This window comes from Panthera uncia, chromosome B4, assembly GCF_023721935.1.
Source record: "Panthera uncia isolate 11264 chromosome B4, Puncia_PCG_1.0, whole genome shotgun sequence".
NCBI lineage: Eukaryota > Metazoa > Chordata > Mammalia > Carnivora > Felidae > Panthera > Panthera uncia.
This window is the reverse complement of record NC_064809.1, coordinates 37,895,367-37,913,552: the sequence shown is the minus strand read 5'-3', so window position 1 is coordinate 37,913,552 and position 18,186 is coordinate 37,895,367. Positions and strand designations below refer to the sequence as shown.

Below are 18,186 nucleotides of genomic sequence, written 5' to 3'. Positions count from 1 at the left end.
TTAGCTGGACGATGGGTTTATTTTCACTTTATTTACTTTAGAGATTGCTTAGTGTTGAGCTCCAGGATTTGCAGCTGGCCCAGGTACTTGGATGGAGCTTTGCCACATTGAATCCACATAACCCCACACCTGTACTCGATGGGGTGGGAGGGGAGGAAGATGGACTTCCAGCAGCCCCACCCTGAGTAAACACAGAACTGAACCCCCATTTTACAGATGAGGAAGCCAAGGCTCTGAGAAGTAGAGTAATTTGCCTGAAGTCATATAGCCAATAAGAGGCCAATCTGGGGGGCACCTGGGTGGCTCAGTTGGTTAAGCGTCCAACTCCCAGTTTCGGCTCAGGTCATGATCTCACAGTTCCCCAGTTCGAGCTCGCATCCGACTCCGAGCTAACAACACAGAACCTGCTTGGCATTCTGTCTCCCTCTCTCTCTCTGCCCCTCCCTGACTTGTTCTCTATCTTTCAAATAAAAGTTAACTTCAAAAAAAAAAAAAAAAGAGGCCAGTCTGGGATTTGAACTTGCAACCTGGCCCCAGGGCCATGCCTCAACCATCCGTCAGCTTGCACCTCTGAATGCTGAACCCAGAACCAGAACCAGACTGGCTCTGACTCTGACCAGCCATGTGTCCTCAGCCTGAGTTTCTTCCCTCTTCAGTGAAATGGGAATAATTACCTGCCAGTCTGCCTTGGGTGAGCAAATAGGTATGAAAGGGCACCGCAGTGAAGGCTTTCAGGAGCCCTTTGGTCGTGGTGTCTTTTGCTGTTGAGCTCGACCATCCAGGTCTTGTCGCTCCTTGCCAGCATGCCCATCTTAGCCCCCGCTTCCCCAGAGGACAGGGACAACTTCTCTCACCTAATCAGCATCTGTGCTTCCTGAGCTCCTCTTGGCCACCTAAGGGCCCCCAGGAGACCTGACTTAAGAAGAGAGGCCACGTCCCTTCAGCCAGCGTTCACAGTCCCCTTGGAGGGTTAGTCTAAAAAAATGGCCAGTCCTGTTGGCGTTCAGAGCAAGCAGAGTCAAGTATATATCTTGTGGCCTCACAGAGCAAGTGGGATTTGAGCTGAACCCAGAAGAGTGGGTCAACCTTGGAAAGACACAGAGGAAAGTGGAGGCGTTGGAGGTAGAGCCTGTGACAGGGTACGAAGCACAGTGGGCAAAGGCATGCTGGTGAGCCGCAGGAGGGCCTTCCTGATTGAAAGGTCCCCACAGAGGCCTGCGTCACCGAATCACTGTGTCCGGCTTCCAGCAGAACTCCACACCACATTGCTGCCCTTGTGCTTGTAATGACAGCTGGGAAATGCTGTTGGGCCCCAGTGAGGCCACAGGGCATTTATAGCAGGAGTGCCCTGAGGCACAGGACAGCCCTTTACTCTCTGGAATGGTGGCACCAGGCTGGCATGCCTTGCTGCGGACACCAGTGAGGTCATGGCCAAGGGGGTTAGAGACCCTGGCCAGAGAGGCTACATGTGCCTCCAGCTAGGGTTTATATTTCTGTGGGGAAGGGGGGGGGTGTGTGTCAAAGCCACTCTGTTTATAACCTGAACAAGACAGCAGCACCACTGTCCCCAGAGAACATGGAAGGGAAGGGGTGGAGGTCCTTGGAAGCTTCCTTCTATTTCATCTGAATTATGGTCAGAAATTACTATCGGGGAGATACCATCAGAAAAGACGAATTGTTCTGCATAAGAATCTTAGCTCTTTCTCTGATGCCATGATCCGTGGTGGCTGTGGGTTTTCAAGTCTTCTGGCAGCTTGTATGAAACAGACATCCTGGGGGCACCTGGGTGGCTCAGTGGGCTGAGTGTTCGACTTTGGCTCTGGTCGTGATCTCCCGATTCGTGAGTTCGAACCCCGCATCGGGCTCTCTGCTGTCAGAGCAGAACCCACTTCAGACCCCTCTCTCTCTGTCCCTCCCCTGCTTTTGCTCTCTCTCAAAAGTAAATAAACCTTTACGAAAGTAATAAACAGATGTCCTGGGTAAGGATCAGCTTCATGCGAAAGAGGTGGTAGCCTTCAGTGGTGTCTGGGTGCACAGACACTGCCTTCCCTGAGTCCCACAGAGAGAAGGCGACCCTAATTCTCCTTTCTGTTATTTTTGTTTTAATGTCTTCAGTGGGCTAAGAGTTCAGTTTTAGGATATTGTTTTATTTTAGAGTTTTTTTGTTTTTTTGTTTTTTGTTTTTTGGTAACTTGGTCTTTTTTTTAATTGGAGTAAAATATACAGAACATAAAATTTACAATTTTAACCATTTTTAAGTGTGTAGTTCAGTGGCATTAAGAATATTCACAGTGTTGGGGCACCTGGGTGGCTCAGTCGGTTAAGCATCCAACTCTTGATTTCCACTCAGGTCATGATCTCACGGTTTGGTGAGTTGGAGCCCCGTATTGGGCTCTGTGGGAAGCCTGCTTGGGATTCTCTCTCTCTCTCTCTCTCTCTCTCTGCCCCTCCCCTGCTCACACTCTCTCTGTCTCACTAAAAATAAGTAAATAAACTTAAAAAAAAAACAGCATTCACAGTGCTGTGTAGCCACCACGACCACCACCAGACGTGTCTTCATCTTCCCAACTGATACGGTGAGGTATTAACCCTGACCCCAGAGAGTTCCCCAATCTTGCTGTGTCTCAGCTTCCTTTCTCGCAGTGGCCTAGCTATCAGATGCCCCCTCCACTTGGGCAATCTTTTTGCTGCTCTTCCTTGATACTTGCTGGGGTGTTGTTGTTTTTTTTTTACTCTTTGTTTCTGCCACACGAGCTTCTGTGACACTACCCTCCTTTGGGCTGGGTTCTGTGCTGAGCACTTTATACAGCACCTCATATATTTCTCCCAATGGTCCGCTATGGTAGTTACTATCATTCATCCTTCGAGATGAGGATGCGGCATCAGAGATGCAACATCCTGAGGCCATGGTAATGCCAGAGGCCGGGATTGACTCTGGACTCTCTGACCTTCCTCCTTCGTCTGGATGGGAATGTCATTGTATAGAATCAAGCACAGCGTCTACTCCAGAAGGTTTCTAGAATCTGCAAAACTTTGGGTATATGTCACATGAACCATCTTCCATTAGGATTCCTCACTGGAGGCTTTAGCCAAAAAGGGTTTGCTTGTAAATAGCTTAATTACATACCATAGATAAACTGCTAATGGAATTTACCAAACTGCTAAATTAAGCTTCTCAACTAATTACACACGTACTATAAAGTGCGAGTTTAGCTTTGACCGTGCATGGGTCCCTCCCACGGCGAGATAGATGGTGAATTCTCATTGGCCATAGGGATTTGGTCACCATGTCAGTTCTTATTCTTAATCACGAGCAGTTGTGCTTTTCTGTCCCCTCTTGGTGTTCTGATGAAGCCTGACTCTGCATTTACTCAGGGCAATGTAATTTATCCCTACAACATGTTTGTCCTGACTACAAATGTGCCAGAATGTATTTCCTGTTTCTTCAGCAGACATTCTTTCCAGCATTTTTATCTTTTGCAGTGTGTGTCTCTTTGGCACCTTTCTCCTCCTCCTCCTCCTCTCCTCCTCCCCTTTTTTTTTTTTTTTTTTTTTTTTTTTTTTTGCTGTACTAAATGACTTATTATTTTGTAAAAAATAATTGATTGTCAAATTGGCTTCCATACAACACTCAGTGCTCATCCTAACAAGTGCCCTCCTCAATGGCCATCACCCACTTTCCCTTCTCCCCCACCCCCCATCAACCCTCAGTTTGTTCTCTGTATTTAAGAGCCTCTTATGGTTTGCCTTCTTTCCTCTCTGTTTGTAACTAGTTTTTTCCCCTCCCCGCCATGGTCTTCTGTTAAGTTTCTCAAGATCCACATATGAGTGAAAACATGTATCTGTCTTTCCCTGACTGACTTCTTCCATTTAGCATAAAACCCTCCAGTTCCATCCACATTGCTGCAAATGGCATGATTTTATTCTTTCTCATTGCCAAGTAGTATTCCATTGTATCTATAAACCACATCTTCTTTGTTCATCAGTTGATGGACATTTAGGCTCTTTCCATAATTTGGCTATTGTTGAGATTGCTGCTATAAACATTGGGGTACAAGTGCCCCTATGCATCAGCACTCCTGTATCCCTTGGGTAAATTCCTAGCAGTGCTATTGCTGGGTCATAGGGTAGATCTATTTTTAATTTTTTGAGGAACCTCCACACTGTTTTCCAGAGCGGCTGCACCAGTTTGCATTCCCACCAACAGTGCTAGAGGGTTCCCATTTCTCCACATCCTTGCCAGCATCTATAGTCTCCTGATTTGTTCATTTTAGCCACTCTGACTGGCATGAGGTGGCATCTCAGTATGGTTTTGATTTGTATTTCCTTGATGAGGAGTGATGTTGAGCATCTTTTCATGAGCCTGTTGGCCATCTGGATGTCTTCTTTAGAAAAGTGTCTATTCCTGTCTTCTGCCCATTTCTTCACGGAATTATTTGGTTTTTGGGTGTAGAGTTTGGTGAGTTCTTTATGGATTTTGGATACTAGCCCTTTATCTGTTATGTCATTTGCAAATATCTTTTCCCATTCTGTCGGTTGCCTTTTAGTTTTGTTGATTGTTTCCTTTGCAGTGCAGAAGCTTTTTATCTTGATGAAGTCCCAATAGTTCATTTTTGCTTTTAATTCCCTTGCCTTTGGAGATGTGTTGAGTAAGAAATTGTGGTGGCTGAGGTCAAAGAGGTTTTTTTTCCTGCTTTCTCCTCTAGGGTTTTGATGGTTTCCTGTCTTACATTCAGGTCCTTCATCCATTTTGAGTTTATTTTTGTGTATGGTGTAAGAAAGTGGTCTAGTTTCATCTTTCTGCATGTTGCTGTCCAGTTCCCCCAGCACAATTTGCTGAAGAGATTCTTTTTTCCATTGGATACTCTTTCCTGCTTTGTCAAAGATTAGTTGGCCATACATTTGTGGGTCCAATTATGGGGTCTCTATCTATTCCATTGGTCTATGTGTCTGTTTTTGTCTGGCACCTTTCTTCTTGCTTTCCATCACCCTGTCTGTGGACTCTGCTGGCCCCTGCTGTGTTGCCTCACACTCAGATTTCTAGGGTTCATCTTTGCTTGGGGCTCAGGGTTTCATTTTTGGGAGATGTGGCTTAAGTCCAGGAATGAAGTCAGCTGGAGAAACAGCAAGGTATCCAGCAGACTTTGACATGCGCTCCCTGCATAAGATAATTTATTGAGTACCTACCATGTGCCAGGCACCATTTCTAATCTAGGACTTAGCATCCCCATTTTACAGATGAGGGGACTGAGGCTCAGAGTGGTTAAATAACTTGTCTGAGTTCACAAATCTAATTCTAGATTAGATACTTACATCAAGGACATCTCCCCCATTGCTGCTGATGCTTCTGTATCAGAAAGGCTCCCTGCAAAGGCTAATCCCTTGGGGGGTGCGGTCTGCTGAATAACAGAGCTCTGTTAACACACCTGTAACATGGGAGCAGATTCCTCTGACTTGGCACTAGGTAAGATGCTCCAGGCACAGGCCAGTCAGAAATATAGGGATGGGAGGACCGATTGAGAAGTCTGCTCTAGCATTTTTTAAGGAATGTGATTTTAATATACTGGACCGCTGCTTGAATCAGAAACAAAGACACAAAAAGGAACTGCTAAGTGAAATGAATGTTAATGAAAAAAAAATTACTAGGCCTCCATTATGTAATTACACATTGCAAACTAAAAATATTTTTTTAAACATGCAAGCCCTATTTGCTGGAGTTAGAAATAGAATGAAGAGCTCTAATTTGTTCTGAATAACAATCACATTACACCACTTACCACATCTGAATTTTCGGATACTTCAGGGGCTAAGTGAATGTGGTTTTAGTGATTATTAATGCCAGCCTCCCCCCCCCCCCCCCCCCACAAAACCCCAAAACTTAAACAAAATGGATCAACAGGTAGTGATTAAGCACCTACTGTGTGCAGTACATTGTGCTGGCAGAAAGAACAAAGGCCCTAATACTTGTGTTGACAGCATAGGCGACTGTTACAAAGAGGGCAAGACAGAGTGTGTACTCTGGAAGGAAATGGGCTTTAGAGAAGGCGTAACAGTGTAGGTGAGAACTGAGCTGGGCTTTCAGTGATAGTGGAATTCAGCAGATGGGTGGCCACATCGAGTCCTGGGAGGAGTGTTCCATGAGAATCCTTCAGTTCATTTTAATAGACAGTGTCTAAGGGCCCTTCTGAATGGAAATTAAACCCACAAGACATGCTTTAACCCTGCCGATAATTTTTTAATGTTTTTAAATTTATTTTTGAGAGAGAGAGAGAGAGAGAAGAAAGATTGAGCATGAATGGAGGAGGGGCAGAGAGAGACGGGGACAGAGGATCCGAAGCGGGCTCTGTGCTGACAGCAGAGAACCTGATGTGGTCCTTGAGCTCATTAACCATGAGATTATGATCTGACCCGAAGTCGGATGCTTAACCGACTGAACCACCCAGGTGCCCCAACCCTACCAATATTTTCAAGGGTTACCTCCTCCTCCTGCTGGCCATCACCGACCCAGTTTACCCTCTAAAAAATGTTAGGAGCCAGAACTCTCTGATCCTTCCTCTCTCACGTGGACAGAGATGTTGTATAGAATTCAGCACAGCCTGTCCTGCCTGGGCACATGTGTGTCTGCACTCGGAGGGTTCTAGGCTCTGCATGGGTGCAAACCTGTGTTATATGGACCATGCTCCATTAGGATGGAGATGTGTTAGAACCACGCAGAAGGTTCTATAGGGCTGTAGAGTGGAAGCAGGCAGGGCCACCCACAGAGACTCACACTCTTTGTACAAAGTAATCCACCAGGAAAGCTACCCAAAACAGACAGAGAGGAGAAGCCCAGGTGATAACTCCTTTAACAATAGCCCACCATTGGCTTCTTTCATGTCTGCTGCCTGATTTCTTTTCAGCCTAGTTGTGGGGCACACCTGAGGCCTGGCAACAGCCTTTACCATCCTTTCTGCCCCTACCTGCCTGGGTCCCTTACTAGTTCACGCACCACACAGCCATGCCATGCTGTCTGCAGCTGCAAAGTCAGGGCCAGGCTGTCCCAGAGGACTTTAGAAAGAGATGTTAACTAGCACAGTGACGGTCATGGCTGACTGTCTTGTCCTCACCCACGGAACACATGTGTCCACGCCACTGCTCAGGGCCGTTAGCCTATAAACTCCAGGCTGATTGGGCCTAAGTAATGCTCCTGAGCGTGTTTTCTTCTGTAGCTTAAGACACAAGCTGAGTGACAGAGTCACGCCTCATGTCCCCCTGAATGCAAATGCCAGTCTGATGGAAGTCCTAATGGGGTTCTCTTAGGATGTAGTTCTCTTAGGATCTGGCCCCCGGAGTGGAAGCAGGCAGTCGGGTAAGACCAGAAAGCTCAAGCGGAGCAGTTATACTTGGCAGCAAGTTTGTGGCACTTGCTCACTGTTATTGGCCTCAGCCACCCACCCCACTGATGGCCCCATGCCCGTCACATCTCTTAGGCATGTTGTGAACAGTAGAATGAAGCAGTAACAATGGGAAACCACTTTATAAGGATAAAACCTTTTAAATGGAGGCTGCTTATATTTTTTTGCAGCCAAGTAGTCCCCATCCATTCACCAGACTGAGCTAAATTGACCATTTGCTTTGTAGGTCTTTAAAATAGGTCCGTGGGGAGTCGGCTCAGGCCTCAGTGCCATTTACCAATAGGGTGAGCTTGGCCAGTGACCAGAGTCCAGAGCTCCCAGCTTGCAAGACTCTCAGGCAGAAATGGGAAGGGTCCAGGCTGACTGGCGCCTCGGGGAGCCCGGGTTCCGTTTCATCCGCAACAGCATGGAGATGCCCCACAAATAGAGGTGTTAATCTGAGGCTTTGTCGTCGTAAGAAACGATCCACAGTACATCCTGATATCCGGAGCTCCTGCCCTTCCTTCACAAATATTTGCCCAGGGGTATAGAGAGTAGAAGTAGCTGTGGAGAAGAAAGGATGGAGCATGGTGCCTGGCTGCGGGTGCAGGTGTGTGTGGTCAGACACCTGTCAGCTTCACTTGGTGTAGATTCAAGTTCTCATTCACTGAGTGCCTCCCATGTACCTGAGTTACGAGACAGGACTATTACTCTCATCCTTAGCTTAGAGGTGAGGAAGGTGGAAGCCAAGCCACCTGCTCAAGGTCATCCGGGTAATAAGTGTAGAATCAGAATTCAAATGCAGATGTTTGGACTACAGATCCCCGACTCCCAACAAGCTAAGACCAGTATGCTGACGATGATCCTTCCTGCGGACCAAGCTCTTTGCTGTTTGCACAGCAGTCCCATGCTCCGCTTTTAAATCTTCACAGCAGAGCAGTGAGGTGATTATAATGCTGGGTGTTGTATGCTCCACTGTGCATGTTAAATGAAATGATGCCTATGGAAACACTTAGTAAATTGTAAGATGCTCTCCAAATATGATATAATTACTGCCTCCAATTTACAGGTGAGGAGAATAAAATCAGAGAGGTTCAGTGGCTTGACTAAGGACACATGGGAACAAATGGAAGAGTAAGGATGCCAGCCCAGGTCTTAGGACTTCAGGACTGGTGTTAGTTGTTTCCTTGACACAATCAAGGGAAGATTGGTTCTGGATTTGTCCTTCCCTTCCCTGTTTGTTTTTTTTTTTTCCTTAATGTTTATTTTTGAGATAGAGCGCATGTGCACAGGAGAGGGACAGAGGATCTAGAGCAGGTTCTGCGTTTACAGCAGCAAGCCCAGCACAGGGCTCGAACCATACGGGGCTCGAACTCAAGAACCACAAGATCTTGACCTGAGCCAAAGTCAGATGCTCAACTGGCTGAGCCACCCAGGTGTCCCTATCCCCTCCCTGGTTTTGTCCACCCCCACTCCCTATCACCCACCCCCCCCCCCGCTGCCTTCTAGATTGTTGCCAAATGAAAATTAGGCAGAGAACTTCAAAGGGTCTAAGCTAACTTTTCTTAACTGCCTTTTCTCTTCTTTCGTAGTCCTTGTGAAACAGAGTGAAGTCCAGGATGGAGTCAGGGAGAGTGTCTCAGCATGGGGACAGGGGTGCAGAAGCTGCAGCAGAGGGGTCATCTGTGTGCCTCCTGCTGTCTCCTGGTTGTCAGAAGAGCCCTGGGACAGGGAAGCAGGTGGAATGAACCATTTTGCCCTATGGATGGACAAACACATTTTTTATGATCTCTTAAAACTGCGAACGTAGGTTATCTTACAATTGTGAGTTAAATGGAAATCCAAAGTGTACATATCCCTGGAACGTGTGTGTGTGCACATGCAGTATTTTAAAAATAGAGATATCATATTTGTTTGGAAGATATTGGGCTTGATACTGAAAAGATAACAAGGAAACAGCTGCTAAGCATCAGCTCTGTAGTGCAGATTCATATGCTGTGACAAAGTGCCAGAATTGTATCTTCCACCTGAAGCAGAGGCAGTAATTCTCTGTTGCTAACAGTGTCTTCCTTCCTTGTTTATTTATTACATTTTGAAGAGATAGGAAATTAGGATTTATTTTACATCTTCTGGAGGCAGAAGCTATGTTGAGAGCATTTGTATGTGTCTGCTCATTTATTCCTCACAACCGCCTTGTATAAGTGGTATTATTATGTGAATTTTTAAATTTTATTTATTTATTTTGAGAGAGAGAGAGGGACAGAGAGAGACAGAGAGAATATGAATCTCAGCAGGCTCTGCAGGGTCAGCAAGAAGCCCGATGCAAGGCTCCAGTTCCCACAAGATCATGACTTGAGCTGAAACCAAGAGTCAGATGCTTAACTGACTAAGCCACATAGGCGCCCCATATGAATTTTTAAAAAACATTTTATTTTAAGTAATCTTTACACCCAACATGGGACTTGACCTTACAACCCTGAGATCAAGAGTCGCATGCTCTACCAACTGAGCCAGCCAGGTATCCCTATTATATGAATTTAATTTTTTTAAATCTTTATTTATTTTTGAGAGAGAGAGAGACAGACATGAGCAAGGGAGGAACAGAGAGAAAGGGAGACACAGAATCGGAAGCAGGCTCCAGGCTCTGAGCTGTCAGCACAGAGCCCAGATATTCCATTATCTGCAGAAGTCCCTGACCAGTGAATTCCTTCTTCTCTTGCCAGCTCATCATGCTCTTAGAGATATATTTTTAAAAAATGTATTTTGTACAAGATTTTTCCGTTGTTTTTAGTGCAAGGGTGGGGTGGTGGTGGTGGTCAAAGTACTTAGCCTACTATAATGCCAGAAAAAGAAGTTTAGAATATTTATTTGAGGATGGCACTTGTTGGGATGAGTACTGGCTGTTGTATCTAAGTGATGAATCATGGGAATCTACTCCTGAAGCCAGGAGCACACTGTGTACTCTGTATGTTAGCTAACCTGACAATAAATTATGTATATATGAAGAAAGAAATTCTGTTAAAAAGAATTGACGAAATTGGGGCACCTGAGTGGCTCAGCCAGTTAAGCGTCCAATTCATGATCTCAGCTCAGGTCTTGATCTCAGTGTTGTGAGTTCAAGTCTTGTGTTGGGCTCCACCCTGGGTGCAAAGCCTACCTAAAAAAAAAAAAACAAAATGGCAAATTATGAGTGGGAAGAGTAACCCAATGGAGATTGGCCTCTGGGACCTAGAATTGTCCGCACTGTACTGAATGTAGTTTATGAACACCCTGAACAGTGCATGTGTGCCTTAATGAGAAGCCAGCCAGCATGGCTTTCCAGCCCAAGTGGTAGAGTGATGGAGGCTTGTTCTGCTCTGTGCCCCACCCCCCAAGGACACGACCCCAGAAGTAGTACAAGCAAACAAGATGAGGAGGTTTTCAAGAGACCTCCTATCTGAGGGATCATTTTATCTCTAAGGGGTTAGAGGCACCCTGAGGAGAGGAGGCTGGGTAAGACTTGTCTCCCAATTGCTGCTATGAGTCATGGAGAGCCACTGGGGCTTGGTCTTGTCTCTGTTTGGAATTCAGGGGCACATGTTACTCCAGCTCAGTGATCCTCTGGGAGTATCCAAAATGGACGTAGAGAGGACCATAGAGCACAAGCTGGCCTCAACCCCTCTCCCTATTTACCATATCCAATCCCTCAGTCCTCCTGATCCCACCTTCTAAGAAGTTCTAGAATCTCCCACCTTGGTCCAGAACACTACCATCTCTCACCTGGGCTATAATATTCCCCCACCTGCTTTCGGTACATCCACTCACCATTCCATCTTTCCCTTACCCATTCTATTCCCCACAAGTTGGCCAAAGTTATATTTTAAAAAACAAATCAGATTGTGACTGTCCCAAACTTTTAGACTACAATATCAGTGATTTACTAAAACTGCTTGGATGAAGTCCCAGATCCCTAACCCGGCCCCCAGAGCCCCTTCATCCCGCATCCCTGGCCACTCCCTGCCATGTTAAAATTGTTCTCTTCACTTCCATTTCCTTCCATTTCCTGAACACATGAGAGCTCTTTCTCCTTGAGGGTGTTTGCAGGGGCTGCTCCTTGTCCCCGCTCTCCATCCTCTTCCCTGGCTCACTCCTGTTCGTCTTGGGGAACTCACCTTAAACATCCCTTCCTTTCCCTCATCTTCTGTCTCTGCTAGTGCTGTTGCTTTCCACTCCCTAGAGCAAGCATTCTGTATGTCTTCATGTCTTCATCAGAGCCACTTCCCTCACTTGTGATTCCATCATTATTTTTGTCATGTCTGTTCATTGTGTGTCTTCCCTCACCACCTGCTGGGGGTTGGATTCATGTGTGTCCTGCTTGTTACTATATCTCCAACACAAAGTACAACGCCTGGCTGGAGTATGGTAGATATTGCTTCTCTAGAGAATAAGTCTATGAACGAATCTGGCTTCTGCCTCTATCCCTCCACTGGGACTGCTCTTTCTGAGTTCACCTGTGACCTCCCCATTGCTAAATCCAGTCTTTCTTCTCAGTCTTGACACTTGACACTTCCTCATTGGAAGCCATTGTCAACCCTCTGCTTCTTTAGACATTCTCCAACTTTTCTCGTCCTTGGATTCTGAGACAACATTCTTTCCTTTATTTTCTTCTGCCTCTCTAAGTTCTTCTTCTGAGTCTCCTTTGCTCACTTGCTCCAGAGTCCCTTAAATGTTAGCATCCTGCATGAATCCAACCTTCACTCTTTTCCTTCCTACACAATCTGTGATCAGCCTTAACTTTATCGTGGTCTCGGGTATCACATTTATTCAGGTGAACCCCAAACCTATGTGTCCAGCCTGGACCCCACCCCTTTCTTTCTCATTGTATTTTGAAATACCTTCATCCTGATATGCCACAGATACCTCAGTATTCACGTTTCCTAAATGTGCTTAATTATCTTCCCTGCCAGACTTGTTCCTTCTCCAGCATTTCCAGTCTAGCTAAACACTTTCTCCACCGACCTAACTTCTGAAGCTAGAAGCTGTGGAGGCATCCTGGATAACTCTGCAAACACTGTATCCCATGTCCAGCTGTTATCACAGCCTGTCTCTTACATTCTCCTCTTGCATCCCTGTTTCTGTGCACTACCACCAGCTTAGTGCAACCCCTGCTCTTACCTGGGCTTCCACCTTCTGGCCGTTTCCCCTCCGGTCCATTCCTAACACCAGTGCAGAGATCTTGCCCCAAAGAACAAAGCTCAATCATGCCACTTCTCTGCCTCACCTCCCACCTTCATTCAAAATGCCTATACCATAACGCCCATTCTCCTTAGGCTAATATGCAGGGTTCTTCAGATTTACCCCATTTTCCCTGCTGACTTTGCTTCTCTTCCCAACATCCCTCTTCCTCTGAACATTCTGAACATGCCATCCTTTCTCATCATGTGTTTATGGTGTCAGTCAGGGGTTCTCAAACATTATGGGGCTTCCAGAATGACACAGAAGGCTTATTAAACACAGCATGCTGGATCTCACCTCCAGAGATTCTGGAACCACCTCCAGAGGTTCTGCTTCCGTAAGTCTGAAATGAGGCCCAAGATCTGAATTTGTAACAGGTTCCCAGGGGCTTCTGGTGCTGTTGTTCTGGTGACCATTGTGAGAATCACTGATGTAGACGAGTCAAGAATATGAGCCTGGGAGCATTGGCGCCAGGAATGAAATCCTGCCTCTGCCTCTCACTTCCTATATCAGCCTCTCCATGCCTCACTTTGCTTTTCCATAAAATGAGGCTAATAATATGAGCTACCTAATAGGCTTTGGTGGAGGACTAACTGAGTTAATACTCAGAAAGCACTAAAAAATAGTCAGTGCCTGGTTTGCTGTAAGCGCTCAGGAAATGTTCACCGCCATCATTGTTTATTATATTTTCATCATTATTCGTATCCTTGGTTGTGAAGGTCTTTCTGCTCACCATCTTCTACTCTTCCCTCAGGAATTAGTTTCTTTTCCATGGTGCTTTTGCTAGCACTGCCTACCCTGAGGTCTTCCATGCCCAGTGTGCACATCCTACCATGTGCTTGCCACATGGTACTTAACCTCCTTGCCAGGGGTGGGTCTCACCCACCAGGTACCCCTCAAGGCTTCATTTTTGAGTCCCTGTCTGGAATGTCATAGGGAACTCAAAATGTCTAATTAATTAAATGACCGAATTGGCATATACTGTAGAATTGATTACTGTATTGAAAAGATGGCCAAATGTGTCAAGTCTGGGGAGATGATGGACTACCAAGAAAAGGTGGGAAGATGGGGTGCCTGGGTGGCTCAGTCGGTTAAGTGTAGACCTAAGCTCAGGTCGTCATCTCGTAGTCCATGAGTTCGAGCCCTCTGCCGGGCTCTGTGCTGACAGCTCAGAGCCTGGAGCCTGCTTCAGATTCTGTGTCGCCCTCTCTCTCTGCCCCTCCTCTGCTTGCACTCTCTCTCTCTCTCAAAAATAAAGAAAAAAGAAAAAAAAGAAAAGGTGGGAAGAGAATGATGTGGAAGTTTGGGAAGCTATAGTCAGTATGGTGAGATTGTGCTTCAGAAATATGGTCCTGTGGTTCCAGGAATGTCTGAACGCACATCACTTAGGATCATCTTAGCTGTAGGCAGTAAAAACAAAACTCCAAAACCCATTTCAGTGAACATAAACAACAGGGGTATTTATTACTTGTATAATGAGAAGTCTGAAGGTGGGGGAGTGACATCAGGGCTGATTAGTCCAGTGGTTGGTTCAATGATATCATCAAGGACCTGGGTTCTTTCTTTCTCCATTCTTCCCTTATGCTTATGCATTATGGTCACAACGTAGTTGTAGAAGGTCACCGTGTGGCTGGACAAGACAACATCCAGCAGAGGAAGAGGTTGCTGCATCTCTCTTTTTAAGAGCCAGGAAAACATTTCCAGAAACATCCTCAGGAGGCCCCTCTCATGTTTCCGTGACCAGAGGGAGTGACATACCCATCCCAAACTTGCCCACAGGCAAGGGGCCTGCATGTGTTCTGACTGGATAGGGCCCCTGAGCTGGGCATAGGTCGCCTATGCTGAGAGGTAACACAATTGGAGTTCTGTTGGAAAGGAGCAAGGGAGAGATGGATGTTGCTGAGGCAAGCAGTGATGTCTGCTTCAAAGCCAGACTCAAAGCCCATCTGGAAGTTCATTTGATAAGCAACAGGCTAAAAATTAAGTGACTTCAAAGGCCTTTTCTACTCTGAGAATCTATAATGAATTACGTGAAGTCAAAGTGAAAAGACCTTTCCTCTGTCTGTTCAACCTGCAGGTCATACCCTGACCACAGCTGCCCCTCAGGGGACTGGCCTGGAGCCAAAGTCAGGTCATCAGGCTGCTTGTCAAGGGTGGAGCCTCAGCCACTTGCCACTTTTCCTCATGAGCCCTGCCTGGGTGTCTACCTGGCACTCCCACTGCCACGTCTCTTCGTCTCAGAGCAGCCCAACCCGGAGGCCTGGGCTTCAGAGAGAGCTCCAGGAGAGCTCAGTCCTGTGTGCTGCCTCCCCGACCCCAGGCGTGGAAGCGGATGCAAGGCTTCCTTCTGGTAAGGACCGGAGGTTCCTAGAGGCAGGTATAGTGGGAACCTGCCAGGTGGCTGGGACAAATAAGCAAAGGTTTTGAGTGATGATGCAGATGACAGTATCTTTGCTAAGGGTCTCTGATTTTCTGTAGCCCCTCTTAAAACCTCTTCTAGGTGACCTCCCGAAGCAGACCCCCAGACCACCTGGATTTTGTGTTTCCTGCATATCAGATTTGTAGATAAGTGTAGAGTAGGCTTATTGTTCATGGTCTTCCTCTTTGAACAGGAAAAGGGAGCTGATAAGAAACTGAAGGGTAGCAGACAGTGATCATGGACAGCAGTGGGCATCCGCAGTGGGCAAGAGGTTTGGGTTTTAGGCCAGGAGCAGTGGTGACAGCTTCTAGAAATTGTCTACCAGCCTGACATTCCAACACTTTCCCAGGTCTTCCGGACACACATGTCAGGAGCAGCTAAAATGAAATAAAGTGGAAGATTGAGGCCAGACAGCATCCAGTGGGATTTAGTTGGGAGTGACTTCTGTGGCATCCACTGGGGGGTGAGATCATGCTTATTTGGCCGATATGAAATGTATTGTGTTATATTACATATATGTATTATATATATATATAATGTGTATGTGTGTATATATATGTATATAATGTGCATGTGTGTGTGTGTCTCCCTCTCTCTCTCTCTGTCTCTCTGTCTCTGTCTCTGTCTCTTTCTCTCTCTCTCTCTCTCTCTCTCTATATATATATATATATATATGTATTATATTTTTTGTGTCTGTCTGACATCTTCAATCACATTGTCAACTCCCTGAGGGCAGATAGAGAACATTTTCTTTTTCCTATGTTCTTCACAAGGTCAGTACTCAGTAGTTATTGACCAACTGAGTTTTTGTTGCATACCTATGCAATAAAACTTGATCAGCCAAGGTCCTAAAGTTTTCATTCATTGGGACAGAGTTGCCCTCTGTGTCTACCGAGCCCCTACTGAGATGGAACAGTGTCAGATGGCTCTGTCACTTGAGCTGGCCGGAGTGTATTTATTTCCTATGGCAGCCATAACAAAGTACCACCAACAGGGTGACTTAAAACAGCAGAAATTTATTATATCAGAGTTCTGGGGGATTGAAACCCAGTGTCAAGGTGTGGCAAGGCCATGCTCCCTCCCTAACCTGTAAGGGAATCCTTCCATGCCTCTACCCAGCTTCTGGTTGTTTGTTCGCAATCGTTAGCATTTTGTGGCTCGTAGCCACATAATTCACGCTCCACCTTCGTTGTCACATGGCTTTCTCCTTGTGTGTCTATCTTCATGTGACTGTCTTATAAATACACCAGTCATACTGGATTAGGGGCCCACCCTATTCCAGTACAACCTCATTTTAGCTAGTGACATCTGCAATGACCCTGTTTCGAAATCAGCTCCCACTGGAGGTCCTGGGGGTTAGGGCTTCACCATGTCTTTATTGGAATTTACCCTGGAACACTAAGTGAGCTCATTCAGGGTGACAAGATAGAAACACACAAAAGGCTAGGGGTGAATATTAACAGAGAGAGAATCCCAAGCAGGTGTGGGACTTGATCTCACAAAACCATGAGATCATGATCTGAGCTGAAATCAAGAGTCAGACTTCTAACCGAGTGAGCCATCCAGGCGCCCCCCCCCCCCGCTTTTATTAGTTTTATACATCCTTCTAGAGTTTCATTTTGCAAATATAAGTCATTACAAATATATCTTATGTCTCCATCCTGTTTTTTCTCACTATACACACTTCTTTTTAACCTTGCTTTTTTTTCCCTTCACTTAACTTATCTTGGCGCTCTTTTTCTATTAGTATGTTTAGAGCTTTCCCATCATTTTTTTAAAAGGGACATAGTACTTCATTGTAGGGATGTACCCTAATTTACTCAACCAGTCCCCTGCTGATGGACACAGGTTGTTTTCAGTCATTTGGCATTTATTACAAGTAATGCTGCAATGGGTAAGATTGCCATTTTGTATTGTACCTAAATGTACCTTAAAAATTCTGAAATGTCTATGAATTGTCAAGAGGACTGGAAACACTGGGTTCTAATAACCATATGCTGACCACTGGTTTGGACATTTTCCCAACCCTTATCCCCACCCCCCAATTTGTCATCTTTTTTTTCTTCTTCTTTTTTTTTCTTTTTTGGAGGGTAGGGAGGCCAGAGGGAGAGAGAGAATCTTAAGCATGAAGCCTGACATGGGGCTTGATCACATGAACCATGAGATCATGACCTGAGCCAAAATCAAGAGTCAGAGGCTCAACAAACTGACCCCTCCAGGCGCCCCCCCCCCCCCACAAAGGGAGTCTTTTTCAAGAAGAAAAGAAGAGGATAGATTTCTGTGTGGATGTGATTCTGTTTCATTTGCACATGACAAGTGGGCTTTCCTGTGTTACTTGTCTAGGCACTTGGGTGTGCAGCCCTGCCTTGTTATGTCCATGCCATTTTATCCCAGAGTGGAAGGGAAGAAACCCTACTCACTATTTGTTTTAGCACAGCCTGGGTGGCTGCTTGGGGACCAAGGATAAAAATGTCAAATGACAGTCAAAAGGCTCATTCTGTCACATGTACTGTCTCACCAGAACCCCATGAGGATGTGGGATTCCCATTTGCATTTTATAGACAAGGAAACAGTATCAGAGTGAAATCATTTGACAAAGATTCATGACTTATGCTTTGTAGAAGGAGTATTTGAACCTACGAATTTCTCTGCCTCTAGAACCTGATGCTTTAGCTAATTATTACACTGCCTCCAGGGTCTTAAAAAAAAGTGTGATTTACAGTTATACCTTTTACCTTTTAAGTTTGCTGTTAGTGGTGGCATGGTGATGATGGTCATGACAGAGGTAAGAGAGCAGCTCTGAAAATGGGCCAGTTGGTGACATGCCCCAAAGAAGGCTTATAATGAGAATGCGTTTTTGTTCTCCTAACAAAGGTGATGGCTCAGCCTTTTTGGTCTGTCGCACTGTAATTGGCCCTATTGCCCCCTTTACTCTTTCAGTCCCCAAATATTTACACTACGACTTCTGAATGTGAGGCACGGTGCCAGATGTGAGAGATAAGAGGGGTGAGCCACACCTTGGTCCTTGGAGCCCAGTTAGGACATGTCAACAGGAAGCTGCAGTGCCATCTGGGAAATGTGGTATTGGAATGGCATGATGTGTCGGGCTGGGGCCTGAATGTGATCAGAGAAATGAATTCACTGCAGTGGGGGAACAGGGTGGGTGGTTTCCAGTTGCCT

The 18,186-nt window shown here is 45.8% G+C and overlaps 1 protein-coding gene across 6 annotated transcripts in view; it reads left to right on the top strand.

The window, feature by feature from the left end:
* Positions 1–18,186, top strand: part of CRACR2A (calcium release activated channel regulator 2A) — a 132,570-nt gene that overhangs the window by 3,268 nt on the left and 111,116 nt on the right. For 3 of the 6 annotated variants that reach the window (XM_049624918.1, XM_049624914.1, XM_049624916.1), the window contains exon 2: positions 14,665–14,937. The exons of 1 other annotated variant lie outside the window; for it this stretch is intronic. The gene's annotated coding sequence lies outside the window, so the exon portion shown is untranslated. Of the gene's footprint in view, positions 1–8,965; positions 9,180–14,664; positions 14,938–15,355; positions 15,470–18,186 lie in introns of all 6 variants that reach the window. 2 more of the 6 variants (XM_049624917.1, XM_049624915.1) reach the window with 2 other exon arrangements.